This window comes from Lolium rigidum, chromosome 4 (genome assembly GCF_022539505.1).
Source record: "Lolium rigidum isolate FL_2022 chromosome 4, APGP_CSIRO_Lrig_0.1, whole genome shotgun sequence".
In the NCBI taxonomy this organism is placed as follows: domain Eukaryota; kingdom Viridiplantae; phylum Streptophyta; class Magnoliopsida; order Poales; family Poaceae; genus Lolium; species Lolium rigidum.
This window is the reverse complement of record NC_061511.1, coordinates 210,179,032-210,188,099: the sequence shown is the minus strand read 5'-3', so window position 1 is coordinate 210,188,099 and position 9,068 is coordinate 210,179,032. Positions and strand designations below refer to the sequence as shown.

At 43.4% G+C, this 9,068-nt stretch overlaps 1 long non-coding RNA gene across 1 annotated transcript; it reads left to right on the top strand.

Moving 5' to 3' along the window:
* Window positions 1-633: 633 nt before the first annotated feature.
* LOC124706960 lies at window positions 634-1,269 on the top strand. Its single transcript, XR_007004636.1, has 3 exons — window positions 634-724; window positions 815-906; window positions 1,113-1,269. It is a non-coding gene; the product is annotated as an uncharacterized LOC124706960 (long non-coding RNA).
* The last annotated feature ends 7,799 nt before the right edge of the window (window positions 1,270-9,068 follow it).

The following is a 9,068-nucleotide window of genomic DNA, read 5'->3' as shown; positions in this document are numbered from 1 at the left end:
TGCCAAATGGAACTATATAAGCTACCCATTCTGTAGTCCAGACGAGTGTGAGTGCTATTGAGAATGGCATGAAGGACGTGTGCATGTACTACGTATTCGTTTGTCTATAGCACGTACTACATGGCATGCATAATGATAATGAAGCCTATCAAAATAATTAATTACTCCTATTTTTTAATAGTTTGAGCACAGATTCTTAGGTGGGATCGAAGCTCACGCCCAGCCGTAGCGTAGTAAAGTAAAAATCTTGTTTTCGAGGGAACCCAAAAGTAAAATCTGGAGACGGAGAAACTCTTTTCAGCATTTCAATTCGAAGTTAACCCGAAAACCCCGCAGACCATCATCGTCCCAGAAGGCAACCAAGCGACACCACCTCCTCCCTCTTCTCTTTTCTCGGGGTGCGATCCCCCTTTGCGCCACCGTCGCCGGCCGGCTCACGCTATCCCCGGTGACCCCACGTGCTCCAGACCACCCTCCCGACGCCACCTCCTCCTCCTTCATCGATTTCATAGCCGGGAACCGTCGATTCGCCACGCTGCCGGCCGACGAACCCTAGCCGTCCAAGATCACGTCTTGCGCGTGCTCCTCCGGTGGGCGGTGCCTTGGCCATCAGACGCGACGCTGGTGCTCAGATTGAGCCATCTCCAAGCGTGGCCGAGCAAGTTCCCCGGTGGGCGAGAGCGCCAACGTCATGCTTCTCGACGTCCTCGGGGTCGAAACCCAGGTAACACCACGCTCCCAACTCCGGCCTGCGGTTTGCCCTGTTTATCCGTCTATTTGCTTCAAGAATTTGACACACGGGTCTCTATTCCAGGTGTTCAAAGGGATCAAAATGGTGCAGTATCGACTCTACTACTAATACTCCCCTACAGGGATTTGATTGCAGCAGCAGCAGCTCGTTGCAGAGTAAGAGCACTACTCAACCACACTTCCAATCTGTATGAGTGATCTGCCTATTGTGTATCTTCCGTGACAGTGCAGTTGCAGTTCGACTTCAGTTCTATAGCTTGTCTTATTGATGAATGAATCGGTCATTCAGATCCGTAGATAGTCTCTTGAGTTCGCTATGTGTAGTAGGTGTTTGAGTTTGCTAACTGCAATTCTACTTTTAGGAAGTACAAGGAAACATCAAAGATTTGCAATCAGTTTTGACGAGGATGCTCCATATGATTACTGATCTGTTATTGTGTACGTGAAGCACTGATACGGCGGGACCAATACGGCGACACGGGTACGGCGATACAGGATACGGAAATTTCAGAAAATAGCGATACGGCAAGTACATATGTTGAACTTCTAGTTTGAATTTGCCTGTCCATGCTGCAACTAATGTTGATCTATTTCAGATACTTTCAGCATTTGCCACTGATAGGTGTTTGCAGAGGTTCTCTTTGGGACGCTTTGAAGTCCTAGGTGATGATTTTTTGAAGTACGTACTTCACAACTTTATTTCATATGAACGACTTGATGAAGTGTCTGTTCAAGAAAATAATAATGCATAAATCTTAACTTTAAACAATCTTGAATGGATTATGTTACATCTTCGTTCTCTTGTTCCTGTTCCCAAGGTTTAGTAAACTAAGCAGATTTTTTTCCAACAGAGAATTTCAAGTACCCGATGGTGTGGAAAGCTGTGCAATTACTGATAGTAGGCAAACGATGGATTCAAATGAAGGCGTGGTTCTTCAGCTGATCGTCAAATCCTGGTGTTTATTTAAGTGTCCGATGGATTCAAAAGAGGGGGAGAAGAAAAGGAGGACTGGTTGTGCATAAATTTGGTTGCACGATTAGCATGGCGCCTATGCAATTCATTCTTCTCCTAACGTGAACCTAGGGAGCTAGCAGATTAGATCGATCTTGTTTTTCTGTTTCTTTCTATTCAGTATGTTATTACAAGCTGCTCACGATCCATCACTATCTAACTAGCTTAATTACCCACCAGTATAAATCATGCATCCATCCCAAACACGTGTGCGTACACATGCATAGGGCACTGGTACAGTACAACTTGATGCAACAACTCGCATGGAGGAGTGTTCGTTCGCGCTTAATGTTCGGATCTAGCTGCTACATACTAACGATATCAGTTGATATTCATTCCTAGGTAACTTCAGATTCTTTGCGTCTATAGGATAGTCCCTGCTTGTCAGGCACTTGGATTTTCACATCATGGCCCCCGCTTCGCTCGCTCGCCCCCCCGCGGGCGACGGGCGAAAACCCTAGCCCCCTTCCCTCAGCTCCTCCCCCCAGCTCTCTCCTGCCGCCGCCGTCGGCGTGGGCCGCCGGGCGTTGTCCGTGCGGTGCCGGCGGCGGCGGGGCCGCCTCTACCCGTCGCGCGGAGGGGGGCGCGGGCGGCCTCTCGATGGCGGCGGTGCGATTCGGCCGGCGGAGGTCGATCTGGCGGCGTGGTATCCGCAGGTCGGCTGGGAGGTGACGCGGGGCTGCGGGGTGGCCGGACGGCTGGTGGCGCCCGCTCTGCCCTGATCTGGGCCCATATGGGCCCGATCTGGGCTGGGGCGGGCCTCTGGCCCCTGGCTCGACGTCATTCTCCTGGAAGCAGCGGAGGTGTGGTGGCAGGGGTTGGCGACGGCGGCACACATCCGGCCGCAGCGGCGTGGCGGCGAGTACTTGGACGGGCCAGTTCGGGCCTGACTTGGTCTCGCTACTACGTCCGGTCGACTACCGCCAGTTCGGCCGGTGGAGGTTGTTTCCTCCGGCGTGGTTGTGCTGCTGCTATCTCCGACCTTGCGCTCGCCTTATCTGTTTCTAGGCCTCGCGTGGGTGACCTTTGAGCGATAGCGACGATGGCTTCAAGACCGTGGTGGCGTACGCTGGTGGACGACAGGAGGTGGAGCAGTTCGGATTGTTCGGGGTGGTGGCGGTGTGGGTCGGGAGAAATCCTTGTCGGCTTGTCCGACACCGACGCGGCGACGCCTGCGGGTGCCGTCTTTCCTTCCTGATGGGTGTCGCGTGTACCTCTCCCCCATCACCTCCGCGTACCGGGGGAAACCCTAGGACTTGTCCGGGCAGCAGCGGCGGCGTCGTCGTTTTTCCTTGTTGAAGGTGTTGCTTGGTATGCGGCGATTCGGACTGCTAGGAGCGTGGTGGTACTGTTCCGGATGGGCGCAGCGGTTGCGAGTTGTTTTCGTGTTCGTTGCTCAGCCGTAGTCGGCATTTGTTCTCTTATCTTTCTTTTTCTTTATGTTTGGGCTTTGTTGTGCTGCGGTCCCAGCAAGCTTGTTGTATCTTGGTTGCTATATTAATATAGCGGGGCGAAAGCCTATTTCGAGGAGGATAGTCCATTTCTGAATGTAGCCGTGTGTATCCTGGAATGCAATGGAAGACCACATTTCACATTTTAGCATCGATTGGCAGTCGCCGGTGTTTCTGTTTCTTGAATGTCACCATCTAGATACACTATTTTTCCGTGTGATGTCATGTTGCCAGAAACAAAGATAGGTCTGAAACTTGATTCTGCTACATATGGGGTCAGAATAGATTGGTTTGGCAGGCTACGTGTATGTATAATGCATAAGCTAGGTTGGAAGGTATTTCTGAGATGATTTTGCCAACTTCCCATTGCTCCCAGTCAGGAGATTCTAGAATTTGGTGGCAAAAGACTTATTTATAAGTGATGGACTCCTTTTATTGTAGCAGTCTTTACTCTGAAGCTGATCATAATTGTGTTGATATTTTGATTGATCTAGAGTTGAGTTATATCAAGTTCTTTATGTACGGAATGCCCTACCCTAATTAGCATTCTTACTAATGAAGTACACACCTACGATATCTAAGAGAGATTCCTTCGCAAAAAAAAAGATATCTAAGAGAGATTGAGAGTTTTACTGATTATTGGAGTAATTACTGGTTGGTTTCTTCTTTTTAGCGTTATGAAATCATTGCTAATGTGTGCTAATTGTATAGGGACGACAAAGAGTTGATTAGGGAGAGAAAGAGGGCGGGAGGAGTTGTGCAACTCACTGGCACGTGGTGACAACAATGGCATTCTCCATGCCGCCATTGCCATGCCACGTGCTCCTGCTCGGGCATTCCTTGGACCAATTGTTGAGAGGGGCGTGCGAGCACCTCATGCCCGACCTAGATGATGATCCAAAGCCATGGCTGCTGCCTTTCTTCATCGTATGATTTATGTTGGCCTTGTTTGCCTTTTATTTCTGTTGGTGTCATATGATTTATGTGTGTTAAGTTGTTCCATTGGTTTTCAAGCAAAGGATCGAGCATTGGTGTCTATGGCGGCGGGGGTGTGGCACGGAGCCGATGAGGCCGAATAGTACTATTCAGTGGAGTTCTACCAGTAGCATATTGTGATTGGAGCAACTACTCTGTATTCTCAAAATGAGCGCAGAACTTTATGAAAATTGGCACATAGGAACTGTATGTATGCTTCAATCGTGGTAACTACATGACCCATGTGTAGTGCTAGAATTGAATCCTTGTGTCTTATTTATCATCAGGTTGTTTAGCTGCTTGCCACGTGTTTTTCCCATGTGTGCTTTCAACTATTAGAATCACACATAATGAAATTTGAGCTTCATTTGATTTGTGTCCTCTCTTGATTTGTGTTCACTCTCGTATCCATCCACTACAGGCAACAAAAGTCTGAGTGCTTTCTTTTGTACTAGGAAAAGAAACATTTATGTGTTCTTAGATAGACAGCAACAGATGTAATCATTAAGCATTTCAAGAAGAGGCTAATAGAAATTGCAGGCTAAAAGCAGGAGCCTGATTTGTTCCTCCATTTGATACTCAATTAGTCTTTTTTCTTATGGGAATTGCTAGTTCTCTGGGTGGGGTTTAGTCATATCCTATATTGTTGGATTAGGATTTGGTTTTTGTCCGGGTCGGTTGTCTTCGGCATGTTTAGTGGCGCAGACGGTCTTTTAGCTTATTGGGCTTCATTGTTTGGTCCTCGGGTTTGTTTCGCAGGTTTTGTTTTCCCTCTCGTTTTCTCTATTTTTTTATTACAGGCTTTTCGCTAGTTGGGATTTGTATTTTTGGCCTGGGTATTGTTTCTTATCGTGGTTTTCTCTTGTTTTCTTCCCTTTCTAGTTTCTATTATCATTTTTGTTGTTGTTTGATTGAAGCAAATTTATTGGGTCGTTGAACACATTTTATTTTTGTTATGGCAAAATGTGCCAAAATGTTTTTCAGTGGAACAAGTCCTCTACAATAGTGATCATATGATGTAATGTAGTAGTTTTTTTACTTTATTTTATGTGGAGGTTCCAATTCTTACTGCTCATTTATTCTCCTTTTTCCAGTTTTAGCAAGTTGACTTGCAATTGAGTTTCTTCCTAGTTGCAAGTCGGGTTGAAACTGGGATTTTTTTCCAGTTGCAAGTCGGGTTGCAATTGAAATTTCCCCAGGTACATATCGAGTATGACGCTGTTGTCCCAGGCTGAATCCAAACTCAGCAAGTACGAGAATGTTTGTTAGTTTTCGCAAAGATTTTACTATAGCTTGAAAAAACTTTTTCCTCATGGTATCCATTTATTCCTATTTTTGGCAGCAGAAATGCATCCTCTTCTTTTGTCAGTTTGCAATGTGATGGAAGCTCAAAGTTTGCCTATGTAGCTAGTTCCTTATAAAATATTTGAGAGTGTCCTTTCCATATATTCATAAACGGCGAGATAATCTATCGCATTTCTTTTTTATATTATTAGACATCTTTGTTTTTGTTACCTTAATGAACTATTCTACATTTTCAGAACCACTTAGTACCATTGTTTGTACTGGAACAGCAAGTGTGCTCATGTAAGAAATATTTGTGGCATAATTAACCATCTTGTCGTTCTCGTGCTTACTAGTTGTGTGGTTCTGCATCTCATCTGAACAAAAGAGCAGTCATACTAGAGTCGGTGCTAATAAATGTATTTTATTTTGTGTATGTATATATATTATCGCTTATATTGATAATTCTGTGACACTAATTGAATTTGGCTAATTTGGTGAATGTTCTCATGTGCAAACATAGTTGTAGTATTTCTTATGAACACTATTAACCATCTCTATTTTATTACCTTGATAATGATCTATTCTTTATTTTCTGAACCACTTACTAATATATTTTGTATCGAAACAGCTGGCGCTAGTGGAGTTTCTTGTCCTAATCCTGGAGATGTCGGGCCGCACGAGCTCTCAGGCACTTGACCAATCGCCTCCGGGAAACCTGGAGATGACATAAGGTTTGGGAGACGATGTGACGGTTAGTAACCCGATAACAACTTGATCAGATCTGGTCGCCTCCCAACCGTTCCAGGGTATGTTTTGCTTCATCATCTGCAACTCCGCCTCATTTGTCCGATGTATGCTTTGGAAAACTTCGAAGTTTGATACCTCTGAGCACCAATTTAGATATTGTTTCCTAATTCCAGTTCATCTAGATCAGGTGTAAAATTTAAGGTTCAGTATCCAAAAACTACATGATTAATATTTGCAACTAAAATATATGATTAATTCATGTTATTTTGAGTACTTGATTCAGCGTGCTGTGAGTATGTTGACATCATAAAACCTCTCTAACTTTGGTATTGACTGAAATGTTCTGGACATGAATGGGTATTATTCTTGGAGCAATGTTCTGGACATGAATGGGTATTATTCTTGGGTATTATTCTTGGGTATTATTCTTTAAGCTCTTTTATTCCTTCGCTCAAACTGATTTGCATTGCAAATTGTTTTACAAGCAGTTGTTCTCTTGCATTATCCTATATAACTAAGAAGTTCATCCCCACTAACTATTTCTCTAAACATGCAAGACGTCCACATCAGCAAGTGTCCATGGGCAATCCTATACTGCCATGTCATCATGTTTATTCATAATTAATCTCAAAGATTAGCAACTTTTGCTAGAGCATTAGCAGACATTTTACCAACAGGCGCTTTAAATTTCCCACGTAGAAAATAACTAAGGGACGGAGGCTGCTGCACTTCGAAGCAGTTAACTGGCCAAATGGAGTCTGTGCTGCACTTCATATCCTAATCTTTATCTTCCCATGAAGCAAATAATTAACGGATGGAGGCTGTTGCACTTCATCTAAATAAGGAATATGTCCAGTAAAATGGTTTTAGTATTGAATTAAGCCCAGTAAAATGTCCTAAATTGGACCTACTTAGTGGCAGCCTATATTTTCATTTGAAGAAAATAACATGAGCAAACCAGGGTATCTATCTAAATAAGGAATATGCCTCAATAAATAAATAATCAATTTGCTTGTTGATTGGATGGCATCTACTCATTGTGATTGCCACACCACAGTTCTTACTTCTTACTCTCTTCTAGATAGGCCCAGGGGAGTCAGGCGATGCTAAAGGATGGATGGAGCCTGGATGCTATCTCTGTTATTGCTGCTTAATGCCCTATTTATACCGATCTAGCTTATAGCTTGGATTTCCACAAAGATAAGCTCCCTCAGGGAAACTAAATAGAGGTAGAAGATATGTAAATCGTACCTAAAAGGGGAAATGCACTATTGTTACGCGGTTAGCGGATGAAGGGAATATTCCTAGAGGAAGAACAATCAGAAAATAAGGAGATAGTCAGAAAATAAGGAGCTAATTGTTTTTGGAATAAGACAAGAGGAACTACTTTTAACTCCATTTCCTACTATAAGGTTTATGCTGCACTTTGGTGAGTTATTGTTTATACCTGCATATCTGTAACATATTGTCTAGAAATCGCATTTCATTTCCTCTGAATCTTGGTAACATTTCATTTACTTTGCATAGTCAATATTCCTATTACATTACCTATATATGACATGCTATTTGTGGACTATGTCCTGCTGCTCGCATATATGATGCAGTTTTGATAAGGTAGTACTCTGCTAGTTTGATTTTTTGCAGTAAACAAGTCATATCGTATTTGGCAAAGGCTGAAATTACAATTTGTAGTGATCTTGTTGCCTTCTTACCTTTTAGAAATTAGTCAATAAAAGACGGTAATGCTACTGGGCTATAGAAAAATAGAACTTGGCAAGCCTCAGGATCATTTCCCGGTGGAGGTATCAAGTTCTACTCTTCTTCTAGTTAGTGACTGTCATTTATTGTATCGCCAAAGTAATCTGTTACATATTGATGTTATGGAACTTGGCTTCATTGCATTCCAAGAAAAAAAGGTTTATACTCTTGTTGTCCTGATGTTACTTTGTTTGTAGGGTTTTTTGGTCTCTAAGGTGTGGCTGCCAGGATTCAACATGAAGGACCTTGAGGAGGCAAGCTTGATTTGCCATGATAGGTTATATGATTTTGTCTTTGCTTAATTTCTGTGCAATTAACATGTGTAGTAGGACTAGGTTGTGTTATATTGTATGGCAGCATCATTTACAAATCTTGGCAATGATTTTTTGCAGGTTTAACATGTACATCAGCAAATAGTCCAGGCGATATGGTATTTGGCACTGTGAAGAATCTGAAATCCAAAACGAAATCATCCTTGCGAGGATGTAGATTGCGAACGACAACATTACTTGACAGTTTACAAGGCCATTTGTGAGCATGTTTTGTACACGTGACAACCCAAGAACATGCATGTTGGTCTAGGTTGTTTCCACATGGCTACGCAGCATGTGAAGGTGCAACCTCTGAGTACTTGGTCGGCTCGCAATCATTGCTGGATTGTGTCCAGTAATATTTATATTGTGAATTGAGCATTGGTAGCAACTATTGTTTATCCCTTAGCACTGTGTCGTTCAACAACTTATTGACCATTGTTAGATCAATGGACATGAATATCGTGTGTTGATGTATTTGTTGGTTCTTGCAGGCAGAGATATGGAAGAAACGATGTCCACTCCATGTTTGGAAGGTCAGAGAGCGGGGTTGAGCTCGCCAAGCCATTCCTTGATGTCTGTAAGCATATCCTTCCTGTGTTGGGTACCTACCTCCGCCTATGGAATGTTTAATTATTTATTACTTTGTTTACTGAAGTGGTAGGGTATAGGAGTGAACAACCTAGATTTCTTTTACCGGTCCCAGTTATATTGTCATAGGAAGATGCCTTTCTTGGTTTTCCCTTGCAGAATTTCTCTGGGAATTTAGTATTGCTC